Source organism: Talpa europaea, assembly GCF_964194135.1.
Source record: "Talpa europaea genome assembly, chromosome: 1".
In the NCBI taxonomy this organism is placed as follows: domain Eukaryota; kingdom Metazoa; phylum Chordata; class Mammalia; order Eulipotyphla; family Talpidae; genus Talpa; species Talpa europaea.
The window spans coordinates 68,579,699-68,599,153 of NC_140073.1; positions in this window are offsets into that span (position 1 = coordinate 68,579,699).

Consider the following 19,455-nt stretch of genomic DNA (forward strand, 5'->3'; position numbering starts at 1 on the left):
ATTTTTTTCATGATCAAATAATAGTCCCTCTTGTGATATACCGCATTTTAAACTCCATTCTTTAATTAGCAAGCGTTTGAATTGTTTTCAACTTTAAATATAGTTCACATTGCTGCTATAATCGTTGATAAACAGTTTTTGGTGGACATGTGCCATTTCTCTGGGGAGTAGAGTTCTCTAGGAGAGAAAATACTGAATCAGAAGCTAACTTCATGTTCAATTGCTTGAGGAACTGCTGATTGCTTGTCAAAGTTGCTGCATCATTTTGCATTTCTACAGCAGTGAGTGAGAGCTTTGACTTGCATTTTTATCAATGATTGTTATATGAATTTTTGATTCTAATCATCCTAGTGGAAATAAAGTAGCACTTTATTGTGATTTTGATTTGCACTTCCTTGATGACTAATAATGTCAAATAATTTTCATGTACTTCATGGCCATTTGCAAGTTTGGAGAAATACCTATTCATAATTTTTTGTAAATTTCTTAAAATTGGATTTCAAAAAAATGAATTGCCTGTTACTTTGTTCTTGAAACATGTCCCTTGTCAAAAAAGGTGATTTATATTTTCTTTGATTTTGTATTTATTTTCAATTTCTTGATAGCATCTTTAAAACACCAAAAAATTTTCACATTAAAGAAGCTCAATTTATTTTTCCTTTGATAGCTCCTGCTTCAGTGTCATATCTAAGAACCCACAGCCTAATTCAAGTTCATGATGATTAACCTTTAAGATTTCATGTAAGAGTTTTATAATTTTAGCTGTTACATTTTGGCCTTTGATCCATTTGAGTGCATTTTACATATGTTATGAAGAAAAGGGTCCAATTTCATTCTTTTACAATTGACTATACAGTTATTTCAGCGATATTGCTGAAAAAAGTATTTTTTCCTCATTGAGAGATCTTAGCACTGTGTCAAAAATAAATTGGCTATAGATGAAAGGGTTAGAATTTGATTTTAAATTATATTCCATTGTTCTATATAGTTATCCTTATACAAGTGGCACAGTTTTTGAATACTGTTGCTGTGTAATGTTTTAAAATGAGAACGGTGAGTCATCCAAATTCATTCTTATTTTCTCAACATTTTCTTCACTATGCTAGGAACCTTGCAAGTCTATATGAATTTTTTAATTAGTTTGTTGAATTATAAAAGAAGGCGGTTGGGCAGTGTTGCCATTTTAGCAGTACTAAGTCTTATAACCCATGAATATAGATTTTTTTTCCATTTATTTAGATTCTTAAACAATTTTTTTTTTAAATTTATTTATTTATTTATACAAGCACTGGGTACAGTCAGAAGCATGGGAGGGTGAAAGAATTCATCAGAGTCAGAGTGGAGAGCTGAGCAGGCAGACTGATGAAGTACACTGCTGAGGGGAGCAGCGGGCGGCAGGAGAGGTCTGCGCGCCAAGTGGGACCCTTGCCGGGGCGGAGATCCAACCAGCGCTGCAGAGGCTGCGGGCGGCTTCGCAACCCAGCGCTCAACCGCTGCGCCACTGGGGAGCCCTTTAAACAATTTCTTTAAACAAAATTTTAGAGCTTTCAGTATATAAGTTTGGTATCTTTTGTAATATTTACTCCTACTTAATTTATTATCTGTGATAATAATAAATATAATTTTTTCTCAACTCTCAGATTGTGAATTGCAATTAAGCAAGTACGATTGATTTTGCGCACGGCTTGTCCCGCAAAATTTTTGATGTCACTTATTAGTTCTAATAGTGTTTTAGCAGTTGCCCTAGGATTTTCAGCATATGCAATACTAGCATCTACAAATAGAGATAGTTTTACTTCTGATAATGCAAGGGGCACCAGGCCAAGGACCCTTCCCTACTAGTTTACCAGTCACCAGCCGAGTTCTTCACCTGTGCGCACAATTGCAAGACCACCAGGTTCAGAGAACAACAATAATGGGATTTATTTAACAAACTGGGGAAAACAAAGAGATACCGAGGCCACAAATGGCCACTTACCTCACCTGAAGCAATGTCCTAAACACAGACGCTCCTGAGGTGGCGTCCTCTCACCAATGGCAGGCCTGGGGCATGTGGCAGCCAGACTATAGGCCGGGATCCAACTCAGAGACAGCAGAGAAGACACAGCAGGAGATGCTCATGGGGCTGCCGGAGATGCCCCAGTGCAGCACAAGACAAACTGTTAGGAGTTGGCACCTCAACTCCGTCCGGGGTTCCCAAAAACTACACGGAGCCAGAGATGCAAAAGCAAAAAGGCTTTATTGCTAGCTTAAGCTAGGGTCCGACTCTGCCTGGTGTACTGACTCAGCAGCCTCATCAGGTTGAGAGAAGGACCTCTTCAAGGGTGACAAGCTGTTTTTTATACTTTGTTGACAGCAGAAAAAGGGGACCTTTCATATCAGAAAAAGGGGACCTTTCACAACAAGGACCAAGTTCAATCTGATTGTGTACTTTTCTTTGGCAACCTTTAAGTTTTGTTTACCCTTGCCTTGTGGTTCTTGTGGTTTTACCCTGAAATGAAACTTGGGCTCAGCAGTGCTCTTCAAAATGGTCATCTTCCTTAAAATGGCTGCTGTATTGCTATGTTTAGTCCTTCAATATCTTACAAAGCCACACTCGAAGCAGCAGCTGCAGCTGCTGAAGTACCCCACAAACGGCCCCACTCACGCAGCTCAGTGAGGCGCCAGCTCCGGTTCTTCGCCTTCCCTGCTAGGCTTTAGCAGCAGCAAAGCTGGGAACAGTTTACGTTCTTTGTTCCTTGCAAAGCCTCCAAACTTCCTCTCTGAGGTTGGCTGCTGGAAGCCTCTCCATGTTCTTCAGAGGCAACAGCCTTCTGGAGTATCAGCATGGTGGGGTTAGAAATGGCAGACCCCTGAACCCCTGAAGTTCTGAAAATGCTGAAATCCCTAAGGCTGAATCCTGGGGGATGCTTCCACAGTGTCTTGTATTTCTTATCAGAATCTCCACCCCCACAGATGCTTTGTTTGCATTCCCCCCCCAAACCCCGCCCCGGGGCTATCTATCCTTACCAACACCCCTGCCAGGGGGCACCACCTATAACAGCCTTTGAATCCATCCCCTTATTACACTTCTTTTCCAATCTAGGTGACATTTAGTTCTTTTTTTTTTTTTTTTTTTTCAGAATTTCCTTAGCTAAAAAACTTCCAGTAGAATGTTGAACAGAAATGACCAGATCAGACATGTTTCCTCTTGTTTCTAAATTTATAAAAGCATCCAATCTTTCACCATCAAATATGGTTTTGCACTTGACTTTTTTAAGTGAAGGAAGTTTTCTTCTACTTTGTTGAGGGTTTTTATCATAAAAAGGTATGGAAATTTTTCTGAATCAATTGAAGTTTTTTTTTTTGTGTTTGTTTTATATTATATGTTTCTTTATATTTATTGATATTTAGATATAAAGCAAGCTTACATTCCCACTTAATGATGAATAATTCTTTTTATATGGTACTACATTTGGTTCACTAATATTTTGTTCAGAATTTTGCACTAACATAAGTGATAGTGGTCTGTCATTTTCTTTCCTTATAATATATTTGTCTGGTTTCGGTGTTAAGGTAATATTACTCTAATAAAATGACCTTAGGGTAATTGCTCTTCATCTTCTTTTTGGAAGAGAACTGTGAGGAAATGTTATTTTGTCAATGTTTGCAAAAAATTAAGCACTGACGATCTATGGGTGCATTTATACAGGGTGAGGCTTTTTTTAAGATTTATTTTTTATATATTTATACATATAAGAACTAGGATATAGGCCAGAGGTGTGGGGAATGAGAGGTTTCACCAGAAACAGAGCAGAGAGAAAAACAAGCAGATTTACTGAAATACACTGCTGAAGGCAGCAGTGGACAAGGCAGGAGAGGTCTGCTGCACCATATGTGGGTTGGCTACCTGGCTGGTATCAAACTAAGGCAGTAGGGATGATAGCACTGAGACTTAACCCCTATGCCACCAGGGAGACCCAGGGCTAGATTTTATTTATTATTAACAAATCATTATAATGAAAAAAGGTCTATTGAAATTGTCTTCACCTTGGATCAGCTTCACTAGGTTATTAATTTCTAAGAATTTACCCCTTCCATCTAAGTTATCTGAATTATAGGCATGAGATTATTGTGAGATTATTATGAGATTATTCCTTTATAATTCTTTTTATTTCTATATGATCATTAGTAATACCCCCATTTCATTTCTGACTCTTGTTACTGAGGATTCTCCTTTTTCCTAGATCACTATTGATAAAGGTTTGTAAATTTTGTTGAACTCTTCAAAGAACAGTTTTTGTTTTATTGAGTTTTCATTTTTGTATTTCTATTCTCTATTTCATTAATTTTTGCTCAATGTTTTATTATTTTTCTTTCTGCTTGCGTCAAGTTTAATTTGTTCTTTTACCTCCAGTTTCTTAAAGTGGAACATTAGATTAATTTCAGATCTTTTCCAAGACATTAGGGTATTTACAGTGATTTACAGCTAAAATTTCTCCCTCAGTACTGACTGAGTTACATTTCATGGGTTTTAGGGGGTTAGATAGTAAGTTTTAATTAATATTTATTTATGCATTATTTAAATTTTTATTTATTTATATAAAATATTTTCTTATATCTGTTTGACTTCCTCTTTGACCCACTGGTTATTTCAGAACTATTTTTTTAAATTTCTGCATATCTGTGAGTTCCTCAAATGCTTCCTTGTTTTGACGTAAATAAAACAGACTCTTGCTGCCCTTACTGAATTGTATTAGATTTGCTTGGATGTATTTTTCATTTATTGTATACTCTTAGGACCTTCCCAAAGACCTTAAATGGATGCTTATCTTTAATGATAACAATTTTGTTTCCTTTTTTTAAAGATTATTATTTATTTATGCATACAAGCACTGGGGTCTAGGCCAGAGGTGCGGGGTTGTTGAGGGGATTCACCAGAGACTGGGGAGCAGAACAGGTGGATCTACTGAAATACACTGCTGAAGGGAGCAGCAGGTGAGACAGAAGAGGTCGGCTGTGCCATGTAGGTTATCTCCTGGGAGGGGATTGAACTCATGCCTCAGTGGCTGGCGATAGGTTGATAGTGCTGAGACATTAATCCCTGTGCCACCAGGGCAGCCCACTTGAACGATTTTCTTTAGTTTCACCAGGCAGTATAACTTTTCATGTTATCATTCCCTAAGTCAATTGCCATAGCTGTCAATTTAAAGACCCATACATAGTTATGGTAAACAAATGATTCTTAGATTTAAAGAGATCTAGAAATTCAGAAGAACTTGGAGATGTTCATTCTCAAAAGCCCCCCTTTTTTTGACAAGAGAACTTTGAGTTAAGGAGCAGTAGTCATCAGGTCTGGCACTCATATCTCCAGAATCACACTCAATCTCTTTCTATTGAACAGTGTTTATAAAGGATGATCTGTTTGCCATATCTGGTCATACCCAGTTGTTTACATATTGGGTGCACTACTCACCCTGGGGTACATTTGTAGTGGCAATGCTTCATTCATGTGATAACAAAAGAGTGAAGTAGCCCTGACAATGATTTTGTGGCCTAAAACACTAAAGAGATTTAATAACTTTTTACAGACATAGTTTACCTAAATTTAAACCCATTCCTGAGTCTCATTTTTGTAGGTCTGTTTCCTGGGACTACTTTTGTTAGCAGATTCCCTATCATGCATGTCTAGTGGGGAGATAGAAATGACACCAGATATTTTGGCGGAAATGAAAAAGAGAATACATAGAATTGTTGACTAGATATAAAGAATTTAAAAATGTGAAAAGGGAGCACTAAAATACCATTGAGGTGGTAGCCTCCTCTGGGCTGGCTAAACAAAACATATGAAACTGAGATTATTTAAATGTAGATGCCTTGAGCAGAGAGACCTGCAGTGCTGTGAGTTTCTGAGAATGGCTGAGGAGGGAGGCTGGTGTCTCTGAAGTTTCCCCAGGGAATACAACCTCTGAAAAGGCAGGTCTCTGAGGGGTCACAGAGACATTGATCCTCTAAATGATGGAAAAACTGCAAATAGATTAAGTTACCACTTCTATTGTGAATTGCATCCCTCCTAGTGGAAACATAAAGCTGAAGTGACCCTCACAGGTAAAGGAAGCAGATTGAGGGGGCAAGTCCTGTCTCCCTGCTGCCACCTTGCAGCATCCCCTGCACTCTCTAGCTGTAGACACGGCCAGAGAGCCGCTGGCAAGGCAGGGATCTGGTTCTGAGTCTCAACACATCATCACAGAGCAGAATATAAGAGTGAAGGTATGAGGACGAGAGACAAGAGCTGATAACTGCTACTGCACTTTTATTTTTATTGACCAGGAGTGAGGTAATCTTGAGGAAAGGTGTCAGTGAGTGAAAAAGGAACAATTTAAAGCAAGTCATAATCTATACGAAAGAGTTTCAATGAAGAGAAACACGCATTTCAGAGCCATCATTACTACAGAATGAAATTCAAACTCACATAAAATGAAAAGTAAATGCTGGAAGAATGAGGTGTATCTGCTGGGGAGAGGGAGAGGTGGCTCACCAGGGAGACTGACTGCAGAGCCACTATTCTGCAGAACACAGCCCAGGTAGGAAAGCAGACAGGGCAAATGTGGGTTCAGAGAAAAGTGTGTAACAAAAGGCAATTGTAGATCCTGGGACTTTAAACATTCTTATGCTTTTTTGTTTTTGTTTTGTTTTTGTTTTTGTTTTTTAGTGGGGAGTGTAATTGATGAGAATAATATAAGAGTACCATAAGATTAATAACCCATCAGAAACAAGAAGTAATAATTGACCATCGCTCCATATACTAATACCCAATCAGAATCACATGGTGACTAGCACTGTTTTTAATTTAAAGTATGAAAAAACAGTGCTGTCCTTCTCTAGGACTGTCCTCAAGGTCAGAGTTAGAAGTGACAGTGAAGTGTAGGTATGAAGCCTGGTGCTGGGCTTCAGTTGCCTAGACTGTTTTTTTTTTTTTTTTTCAGATTTATTTATTTATGCATACAAGAACTGGGGTACAGGCCAGAGGTGTGGTGGGTGAGAGGATTTACCAGAGACGGAGTGGCAAACAGAAAAGACAGAGTGGCAAACAGAAAAGGCAGATTTACCAGAGTGGCAAACAGAAAAGGCAGACTGACTGAAACACTCTGCTGAGGGGAGCAGCAGGCAAGTCAAGAGAGTTCTGCTGTGCCATGTGGGTAGCTCCTTGGCCAGGGATCAAAATTGTGCTGCAGTGGCTGTGGATAGCTTCATAGTGCTGTGTCTTAACCCCTTGAGTCACCAGGGAGGCCCCCTGGGCTGCTTTTGTGGTGACATAGACAGCACTCTTGCAGAGCGTGTGAAAGCAGGCAACAATTTGAACACAATTACTATTTTGGCCACTGAGTTAGGAGCATGACCTTGTGTGTGTACTGAACTCAGTGTCTTTTTTTTTTTGTGTGTGTGTGTGTGTGTGTGTTGAATAATCTATCACTTTCTTTCTTTTTTTTAAATTAATAAATTTTATTTTTATATTCCCCATACAATTGCAATCAGAATGAACTCAGTGTCTTTTAAAGTAATTCTGCTTCCACTGCTTCAGTTATTCTTTGGTTTAATGACAAAAGTTGGGTACAGAGGATGATTTATTCACTTATAAATTGTTTTCCAACATTTTCTACTAGATTAGGTAGATCTCAGGCTAGAAATAAGTTATGTAATTCCTGCTCTTGCATTTTATGTCATATTGGAAGAGACTGACTTTTATGTTGTGAGAGAGTTGAAAATGTTATCTGAGGATTTACATGTTAGGACTGACATTTTAGAAAGATGAAAATGCAAACATATATGAAAATATACTAGAAACATTAGTGAAAGAAGGTCACAAATGAACGTGTAGAACGATTTCCCACTACTGTAAATTTCGAAACACATCAAACAATACTATATTGAATGTGAAATCTTCCAATGGAGTAAAACTATAAAAGTATCTATAAATGATAATGTCAACTGCAGAAGCATGTATTTGTGCAGAGGAGAGGAAAATGACAGTTGGGAAAGTTAGAAAAAGGACCTCAACAGTATATTTCAAAGAATATGAAGCATGTACTATTCAATCTAATCCTGCTTTGCATTTGTTTGATGTGTGTATGGATACTGTCACTGTATGTTTGAAATAATTTACCATTTTTTTTAATGAAGCCATTCCATCAGGAAGTTTAGAAGTTGAATTAAATCTATTGATTTTTGATAGAAATAAAAAGCAGAGACACAGTGAGTAGAGTTACTCCCACAATTATTGTCAAGCAATTCCTCTCTTCTGAACATCATCTATTTCTCCAGTGCACATGGATTCAACCCTGGACAATCGTATTTTCTAAGCAAATGAATCTCCCTATCCTATTGCCATTTTTTGTTTCTGCCAGAATAACTCATAGACTTCATGCTTGACCCCAACATAGTGGAAACAATTATTAATATTAAAAACACAGTGACAGCATGGTAATAATACTATTGCTATTCACTCTTGTTGAAAGAAATAATTGAATGCTGTCAATTCCGATTGCTAAGAAAAGCAAAAACTCACCTGCTTAACTATTTGTCTACCGCAGAAGATTTCTTTGTGAGATTGTTGACATGATTTGTTAAATAGACATTAAAGAGACCAGTACCCTCAGTGCAATTAGAGAATTCAGTTACTCTGCTTCTAGTGCTGGGATAGTAAAGAAAACAAGCATAGATCTGTGACAAGCAAATGCATGTGTCTTCTAGTGGAATAATGCTACAGAGCTGATGATTATTGAGAAGTTCAATTGTCAGGGGAGATTTGAACCCATGGAAAACAAAGGTTACATGTGCTGTTCAAGTGGTGGTAAGTGTCCATCCCTCCAGGGTGCTTGACTTCACAGTGTTACGCAATCATGGGGAATTCCTCTCCCTCTAACTTCTTCCTCTTAGGAATTCAGGGAATATTGGCAACTCACTTTAACTTGAACAAAACTGTAATTAAGAGAGAGTAACAATTATCGACATATTCATCCATATGGAAACAAAATTATTTGAGACCTACAACTGACTTGTTTGATAGCAGTGTGTATTAGTACTAATAATAATTAGTATTATTTCTAAAGAAGAAATGACATTGGGTATAGATACAGTCTTTGGTCCATTTAGAGTTCGCTATCAATAATTTTATGATGGAAAGTGCCTCTTCCCTCTCCTGCAGCCTGTTTTTGATCCACCTACTTCTAGACAGGCTTAGTATCTCGTGAGCTCATTCTAGATTTAAATGTACTTACCCAAAGTGAAAATGTTTGCTCATTCATTCAAAAAATATATATTTGTTATCCAAACATGATAGAATCTATAACAGTTGCCCGTGACACAAAATGCTCTCTCTGTCCTCTCATAGAACTCTATTCATGTAAGGTTCTGATTGTGGGGATTTAGCTTTAGAGTACCTGCTCCCAGTCCTGTCCATTCCAGCCTCGAGATAGCAAGGATGGCTCTGCATTGGGGCAGTTCTGCACCCTTGCACAAATGAGAGCAAGGCCAGGAGACAGGTTGGCATCTCCTGCCCAGACTTCTAAGATTCAAGTAATTTCTCTGGAAGTCAAATCTTTTGGAAAACTTATTGTATGCAATTGCCTAGATGTGCTGAGCTGACAGCGCTAATTCCCACAGGACTGGGACATAGGAAAATGGACGACTCTTTTTGATAGGCAGTCACAATAATTAGGTATAGATTCAAAGGCCAGGTTGTTTGTGTTTGGTATCCACTTGCCATCATCCTGACAAAGTGGGGAGCTGCCATTCATTGTCCCACCTACAGGAATGGAAGTCAGCTGTATGCTCAATCTACTGATAACATACCCAGCAAAGTGGGATATGGGCTCTCATCCCTCATTACCTGGAAGTGGAAGTGGAATATCAGCTCCTTGCTGGGCTCTGCTGCCACGAGGGAGGTGAAAACAGGACTGAGTCACACTGATTTATTGCTAATGGCGGAAGGCAGAAGCTGCCCCATTCCTCACAACAGGGAGATGTGAGTGGAATATCAATTAGCCCTGCCAAAACACATCCCATTCCCTCCAGTAACTATGGGGGGGGGGTGGAAGAAAAGCTCCTGCCTGCATCTCTGGTCACATGGAAGAGGAGAAATTGATGTGTTTACTAGTTGTTCATCTCTGACCCAGTCTGGGAAAGTCTCCTTGTTCCTGGGTGGGGTGTGAGCTTAGCTCCATGATGATATGATCTAGGCAGGGGAGAGAGTATGGAAAATAAACTTTCTGGTGAGGCAATCTGGGGAGCACTCTGCCTGTTTGGGAGGGTTGGTGGAATGAAGGGAACGAGAAACTGAGAGAAAGAAAAACCCACAATTCACTGCTCATGCGCAGTGAAACCTAAATGGTGGGGTGGGGAGGAGAATAACATGCAGTTTTCTCTGCTGGTGTTTAGTTGGAGACAAAACCTGTTGCTAAAGAACTTCTGTGTTGTTAAGTTACCCATTTCTTGGATATCTGGGTGGGTGTAACATGTTTTCTCATTTTTTGCCTGTTGCAATTCCGAAGACTTTTAGAGAATCGTTTGAAAATATATAGATGTAGGGAGCTCACTGCTGTGTGGTTGCCAAGTCCTTGGGACTCTAAGCAGCACGAGTTCCTCTGTCCATCTTACAGAGACTCCCAACCTTGTGTGTTGTTTTATGTTCAGGCAATGTTAGTTGTAAAGGGAATCCCTGTGAAGAATGGTATTACTCCACTTTGGCAGAAGTGGAAACTTATACACTGCAATGTATTTTGGTGAGAATTAAATGACATAGTGTTTGTGAGTACCGGACATTTTCTTTATATTTTATATTTTTTACAGCATTTTTCATTTTTGTGCAATGCATGCATTTTCATCTCAGTTATAGTCCCCGTGAAATTCCCACCACCCATTCACCCGTGAACTGTCACCATGGTCCCTAGTGCTCTTCCCACCCCTGTTTTGATTCTATTTCCATCTCCCACCCCCTCCACCCACCACAGAATGTCTCTGGTTTATAGTTGCCTCTTGAGTTTGATTTTTTTTTTATAAATTTTATTGTTATATTCCCCATACAATTGCAGCACCCCCATTCTGACCCCAATCCCTCCCCTCCCGCCCCCGCCCCCCTAAAAGTGTCTCTGGTTCATAGTTTTTTGTTGATTTTGATTTTCACTTTCTTATAGTTATTCATTTTCCTGGTCCCTTATTTAAGTTTTCTAGATTCCTGCTATGCGTGAGACCATCCGGTATTTTTCTTTTTCTTTTTGGCTTATTTCGCTGAGCATGATCCCTTCCAGCGCCATCCATGTTGCTGCAAATTGCATGTGTTTATCTTTTTTGAATGCTGAGTAATATTCCATGGTATATATGTACCACATCTTCTTGATCCAGTCATCTATTTTTGGGCATTTGGGTTGTTTCCAAAGCTTAGCTATTGTAAACAGTGCTGCTATAAACATAGGGGTGCAGGTGTTCTTTGGAATTGATGTTTCTGTGTCCTTTGGGTAAATACCTAAGAGTGGAATTGCTGGATCATATGGAAGCTCTATGTTTAGTAGGTCCAGAAATCTCCACACAGCTTTCCACAGTGGTTGGACCAGTTTGCACTCCCACCAATAGTGCAGAAGAGTTCCTTTTTCTCCACACCCTCGCCAACATTTGTTGTTGCTAGTTTTTTTAATATGTGCCATTCTCACTGGTGTGAGATGGTATCTCATGGTAGTTTTGATTTGCATTTCCCTGATGACAAGTGATGTTGAACATTTTTTCATATGCCTGTTGGCCATTTGCATTTCCTCTTCAGAGAAGTTTCTTTTTAGCTCTTCTGCCCATTTTTTGACTGGATTATTTTCTTTGTTGTTGTTGAGTCTCATCAGCTCTTTGCAGATTTTTGTGATCAGTCCTTTATCATTAGTGTTGGGTGCAAAAATGTTCTCCCAGTCGGTGGGGTTTCTCTTTGTTTTTGTTATTGTCTCTTTTGCTGTGCAAAAGCTCTTTAATTTGATGTAGTCCCAGCTGTTTATCTTTGCCTTCACTATCACTGCTTTGGGTGATGTGTCTGTAAAGATGTCTTTGATGTGCAATTCACGTAGTGTTTCGCCTATATTTCCCTCTATATATTTTATGGTTTCAGGTCTTATGTCTAGTTCTTTAATCCATTTTGAGTTGATTTTTGTGTATGGTGTGAGCTAGTGGTCAAGCTTCATTCTTTTGCATGTAGCAACCCAGTTTTCCCAGCACCATTTATTGAACAAACTTTCTTTGCTCCAATGCATATTCTTTGCTCCTTTGTCAAAGATTAGTTGACCATAAATCTGTGGGTTTATTTCTGGATTTTCTATTCGATTCCATTGGTCTGTATGTCTGTTCTTGTTCCAATACCATGCAGTTTTGATGATTATGGCTTTGTAGTATAGTTTGAAGTCTGGGAGTCTGATGCCTCCATTCCCTTCTTTTTTTTTCAGGAGAGCTTTGGCTATTCGGGGTTTTTTGTGATTCCATATGAATTTCATCAATAATTGTTCTATTTCTTTGAAGAATGACATTGAAATTTTGATTGGAATAGCATTGAATCTGTATATTGCTTTTGGAAGGATGGCCATTTTAATAATGTTTATTCTTCCAATCCATGAGCAGGGGATGTCTCTCCATTTCTTTGTGTCTTCTTCTATTTCTTTTAACAGTGTTTTATAGTTTTCTTTGTATAGGTCCTTTACCTCTTTTGTTAGATTTATTCCCAAATATTTGATTTTTTTTGTTTCGATAATAAAAGGGATGGTTTTTTTGATTTCTTCTTCATATTTATTGTTTGTGTATAGGAAGGCTACTGACTTTTGCGTGTTGATTTTGTATCCTGCCACTTTACTGAACTAATTGATGAGTTGAATTAGCTTTTCTGTGGAGTTTTTGGGGTTCTCTATGTATAATATCATATCGTCTGCAAATAGTGATAGTTTGACTTCTTCTTTTCCTATTTGGATTCCTTGGATCTCTTTCTCTTGTCTTATTGCCCTGGCTAGGACTTCCAGTATTATATTGAAAAGCAGTGGTGAGAGTGGACATCCTTGTCTTGTTCCAGATCTTAATGGAATTGCTTTCAGCTTTTCACCATTGAGAATGATACTGGCTGTTGGCTTGTCATAGATGGCCTTTATGATGTTGAGGTATGTTCCTTGTATCCCAAGAATTTCAAGGGCTTTTATCATGAATGGGTGTTGCACTTTGTCGAAAGCTTTCTCAGCATCTATTGATATTATCATATGGTTTTTATATTTATTTTTGTTGATGTGTTGGATAACGTTGATTGATTTTCGGATGTTAAACCATCCTTGTGTCCCTGGAATGAATCCTACTTGGTCGTGGTGAATTATCTTATGGATACATTGTTGGATTCTGATAGCTAAAATTTTATTGTGGATTTTTGCATCAGTGTTCATTAGGGAGATTGGCCTGTAGTTTTCCTTTTTTGTGTTGTCCTTGTTCGGTTTTGGTATTAGTGTAATGTTGGCTTCATAAAACGTGTTTGGTATTGTCCCTTCCTTCTCAATTTTTTGGAAGAGTTTGTGAAGGATAGGCACTAATTCGTCTCTGAATGTTTGGTAGAATTCATTTGTAAATCCATTAGGTCCTGGGCTTTTGTTTTTGGGGAGGTTTTTGATTACCATTTCAATTTCGCTAATTGTAATTGGTCTGTTTAGGTGTTCTATTTCTTCTTTATCTAGCTTTGGGTGATTGTAGAGTTGTAGGAATTTGTCCATCTCCTCTAGATTGTTAAACTTGTTTCCATATAACTGTTCATAGTAGTTACTGATTATTCTTTTGATTTCTGCTGTGTCCGTTGTGATTTCTCCTCTTTCATTGATGATCCTGTTTATTTGTGCTTTCTCCCTTTTTTCCTTTGTGAGCCTGGCTAGGGGTTTGTCTATTTTATTTATTTTTTCAAAGAACCAGCTCTTGGTTTCATTGATCTTTTTGATTGTTTTTTTAGTTTCAATTTCATTTATTTCTGCTTTGGTTTTTATTATTTCTTTTCTTCTACTGGTTTTGGGTTTTTTTGGTTGTTCTTTTTCTAGATCTTTGAGCTTCGAGATTAGGTTGTTTCTTTGCGTTCTTTCTTGTTTCTTGATGTGAGCTTCTATTGCTATATATTTTCCTCTTATTACTGCTTTTGTTGCATCCCATACATTTAGGATATTGGTGTCCTCCTTGTCGTTCAATTCAAAAAATTTTTTAATTTCTTCTTTGATCTCCTCATTAGTCCAATGGTCTTCCAGTAGTGTGGTTTTTAATCTCCATGAGGTAGGAAAGTTCCTTGCCTTCTTTTTATGGTTTATTTCTAGTTTGATGCCTTCATGGTCAGAAAAGATGGTTGATATGATTTCAATCTTGGTGTATCTGTTGATGTTTGTCTTGTGCCCCAGTATGTGATCGATCCTGGAGAATGATCCGTGTGCGCTTGAGAAAAATGTGTACTCCGATTTTTTGGGGTTTAGTGTTCTATAGATGTCTGTTAAGCCCAATTGCTCTAGGTCCTTATTTAGAGCTTTGGTTTCTTTACTTATTTTTTGTCTTGTTGATCTATCCATTGTTGATAGTGGTGTGTTGAAGTCTCCCACTACGTATGTGTTTTCTCTGATGTCTGTTTTCAGAGAGGACAACAGTTGTCTGATATATTTTGGTGCTCCTTCTTTTGGTGAGTATATGTTAATGTAATGTTAATAGTGTTATTTCTTCTTGAAGTATTGTCCCCTTGATCATAATGTAGCGACCATTGGGGTCTCTTTTTATCTTTTTGAGTTTGAAATCTGTTTTATCTGATATAAGTATAGCTGTTCCTGCTTTCTTTTTTGGTCCATTTGCTTGTAGGATTGTTTTCCATCCTTTAACTTTGAGCCTATTTTTATCTTTTGTAGCTAAATGTGTTTCCTGGAGACAGCAAAAGGTTGGGTTTTGTTTCTTCATCCAGGCTGCAACTCTGTGTCTTTTTATTGAAGAGTTTAGTCCATTTACATTTAGAGTTAATATTGATATGTTAGCATCTGTATTTGCCATTGTGTTTGTCTTTCCTTTGATTTTATTTATTTATTCTTTTAATAACTTTTTTTTTTTTTTTGGCCTTCTTTCATTGTTATTCGTCCCTCTGAGGTTCTGGCTTTAGGACTCCTTTTAGTATTTTTTGGAGTGGGGGTTTAGTTGCAATGAAATTCCGGAGTTTCTGTTTGTCTGGGAAGGTCCATATTCTTTCTTCAAAGAGGAAGGAGAGCTTTGCGGGATAGAGTATTCTTGGTTGGCATCTGTTTTCTTGGAGTCTGTTGACTATGTCTCTCCACTCTCTCCTTGCCCGTAGTGTTTCTTCGGAGAAGTCTGATGTCAGCCTGATTGGTTTTCCTTTGAATGTTATCTGTTTCTTCCCTCTTGCCAGCTTCATTATTTTTTCCTTGTCCTGGATTCTTGGGAGCTTTACTATTATGTGTCTTGCTGTATTTTTCCTTTCGTCGTGGAAGTTTGTTGTTCTTCTTGCTTCTTGTATATCAATTTTCAGCTCCTTCTTCACATTTGGGAAGTTCTCTTCAATTATCTCTTTGAATATTTTCTCTGTTCCTACATCTCTCTCCTCTCCTTCTGGTATTCCTATAACTCTTATATTTCCTTTCCTCATGGAGTCAGATAGTTCCCGAAGTCTTTCTTCGTTCTTTTTCCTTCGTACTTCTCTTTCCTTTTCTGTTTTGGTTCTTTTTATTTCTGTGTCTTCAAGATTACTTATTCGTTCTTCCATTTCATCTATTCTTCTTTCATTGCTTTTCCCAGAATTCTTTAGTTCTTCCATTAATTCTTTGATCTCCTGCATTTCTTTTACTTCCCTCTTTAGGGACTCAATTTCTTTCTTCTGACCATTGTTTTCCCTCTCTAGGGACTCAATTGCATTCTTCTGATCGTTGATTATTTTTCCCTTATCATTGTTTTCCTTTATGACTTCTGTCAGTTTTTTAATCATGGCAATTTTAAATTCTCTTTCTGGAAGGCTCAGAAATTCTTCCAAGTTATTGTCGTTGCAATCTGGGGGCTGGTTTTCTTTTTGTGGTGTGCTTTTTCTCTGGAGAGTTGCTAGGTTGCGTGTGGTTCTTCTCCTCCCTACTGTCTGTTTTCTAATTTGCCGTATGCGTTGGGACACTGTGTTGTTGGGACTGGCTGGCATCAGTTTGATTTTTACTTTATTATAGTGACTTTTTTTCCTGATCCTTTATTTGGGTCTTCTACATTCCTGCTGTAAAAATGCCATCTGGTACTTTTCTTTTTCTTTCTGGCTTATTTCGCTGAGCATGATCCCTTCCAGCTCCATCCATGTTGCTGCAAATGGCATGAGTTTATCTTTTTTGATTGCTGAGTAATATTCCATTGCATATACCACATTTTCTTGATCTAGTCATCCATTTTTGGGCATTTGGGTTGTTTCCATAGCTTAGCTATTTGTAAATAGTACTGCAATAAACATGGGGTTCAGATGTCCTTTTGCATTAATGTTTTTGTGTCCTTTGGGTAGATCCCTAAGAGTGGAATTGTTGCATCATATGGAAGCTCCACTTTTAGCAAATTGAGGAACCTCCACACAGCTTTCCATAGCAGGCAGTGAGAGTCAGCTACTATGGGTCTTCCCAGGTCTTCAGTGAGAAACAAATTCAGGGGCAAGTAATATGGGGAAAATGAGACAGGCCAGTGTAAAATGCAGGTTTAAGCTATGAAGTAACAGAGGTCTCCTCATGTGGGATAAGATACACAATAAATATACAGGTGGATCTGGTGACTTGACAATGCTAGGAAGGGCAGGACAATTCTTGTCTCCCTGATTTTAAGATGATTGCAATGATCTGGTTTTAAACAGATCTGGTTTTTAAACAGATCTGGTCTCTCAATAGAATAGAGATATTGGTATAAATAATAGAGAGAGTATTATGATTACTTTTTATTCTCAACCAAGGATGCATTAAGATAAATTCCTTAACAATCTATACATTTTTCTTGACCTAATGCAGACTCAAATTCAGAATTACTACTATAATATAGTAGTGAACAATGCAAATTTAGGTCTATGTGAACAATTAACCAATATATCAGAGTGGTAGGAAAATAAATCAAAATCTGAGATTTGAATAAAATATTAATGTTTTGTGATTCATAAGCACCACTAATAATATGTAAAATGAGGTGAAGTCAGGAAATGTAAACACAATTTCTGTATCAATATTTAATTATAATATTTTATCATTTAATTATGATATTTTATCATTTATGTTTTGATTAAAGTTCATCAGAATCACAAAAACTTCACTCATCTTTTATAAACTCCATTAATGTAAATAAATAAATTTAAATATGAATAGTAAAACTAATTATCAGATGCACATCAATGGAGTTTTTCTTTTTTACAGGGTTCTTTTTTCTTTTTTCTTTTTAAAGCCAAGTTCATTTTTTTTAAAGATTTATTTATGCATACACAAGCAGGGGTACAGGCCAGAGGTATGTTGGGGTGAGAGGATTCACCAGAGACAGAGTGGGGAACAGAACAGGCAGATCAACTAAAATACACTGCTGAGGGGAGCAGCGGGGAGACAGGAGAGGTCTGCTGCACCATGTGGGTAGCTCCCTGGCTGGCCAGGGATGGAACTCATGCTGCAGAGGCTGCAGATAGCTTCACAGTGCTGTGCTTAACCCCTTGAGCCACCAGGGAGACCCCTCAGGGTTGTTTTTTTTTCAATAGTTAATCTGGTGTTATAAATTCACTGTGAATAGCAGACTGACAAAACTTCAAGAAATCTCAAATTACAGAATTTCAGTTTTCTTTTAAGGAGGAACCATATCTGCATGTTGCTAGATGGATTGGGTTTTCTTTATTTCACTTGTCTTTGTGTTTTTACTTTATGTTAGAAATTTTTATTTTGAATCAACTCTACATTTACATAAAAATGGCAGGAAAAGTACCAATAATTTCTTTATGCCCTTCGCTCAGATTCAGCATTTGCTCAAAAATGACCACATTGATTTATCATGCTATGTTTATGAATCATTAGAAAACAGTAATCACTGCAACACTTTACCATTATGTGTGCCAATCCAACTCTACAAATTATCACAAACAGAAAGGCTTTAATTTTTTTTAAATGAATAACATTGCATTATAATATTATGGGAGTTTCAGCTGTACATCATTAAAGATCAATGTTTGTATGCACTATTTTTAGTTCATCAATAAAGGTGATGATATATTCTTCACCATACATACCAATGACTCCTTTTAACTACTACGTATACCCTTTTCATCTGGTCACTATTAATTTTTTTTTTTTTTCATTTGCTTGCTTTGTGTCTCTAAATACCACATTTAAGTGAAATAAAAAGGCATTTGTCTTTCTCTATCTGATTTTTGACTTATTTTATTACACTTAGTATATCTTCCATGTTAATCCCTGTTATGGCGAGTGACAAGATTTCATCTATGTTTTTATTTAAAAAAGATTTATTCATTTATACAAGAAGTGGGGTGCATGCCAGAAGCGCGGGAGGGTGAGAGGATTCACCAGACAGAGAGTGGGGAACAGAACAGGCAGACGGACTGAAAGCACTGTTTAGGGGAGCAGTGAGTGAGAGAGGAGAGGTCTTCTGCGCCAGTGGGTTAGCTCCCTCGTCGACGATTGAACTTATGCCATAGTGGCTGTCGATAGCTTCATAGTGCTGAGACCTAACCCCTTGTAACACTAGGGAGAACCAAGTTGGTTTGTTCTTGTTATTGAATTTTGTGAGCTCTTTATAAATTTTGAATTTAACTAATTGTCAGATGTATGACATGCAAATATCTTCTATATAGTGAGGTGCTTTTATTTTTGATAAACTTTCACTGTGCAGAAGCTTTATAAAGGAATTCCAGTAAGTAGTAGATGATGATTCCAATTTCCCTATATCTTATTCAACTTTTATTATTATCTGATTTGCTGAGTTATTAGTAGCTTACTGGGTGTTTTGATTTTTAAATCTCAATTATATCCATAACTATTTTCAGTTTTTCAATAAATTATTTTTGAATCAACTGATGAATCGTTCAATTAATTATTGTTTGGGAATTTATTGACCATTTTTTAATCATATCTAATAGAGTTTTGTCTGTGTCTATGACTGCAGTCTTCTTTTTTGTTTTGTCCTTTCATATTGTGTACAAATGAAAGTTCATTTATACAGTGCTTATATTTATATTGAGTTTATACACATATATGTGTTTGTGTACCTGTGTGCTTAATTTTTTTTTAAAGATTTTATTTTTATTTATTTATACAAGCACTGGGTACAGTCAGAAGCGCGGGATGGTGAGAGAATTCACCAGAGCCAGAGCAGGGAGCAGAGCAGGCAGAAGGACCTAAGCACACTGCTGAGGGGAGCAGCGAGCGGCAGGAGAGGTCTGCGCGCCATGTGGGACCCTCC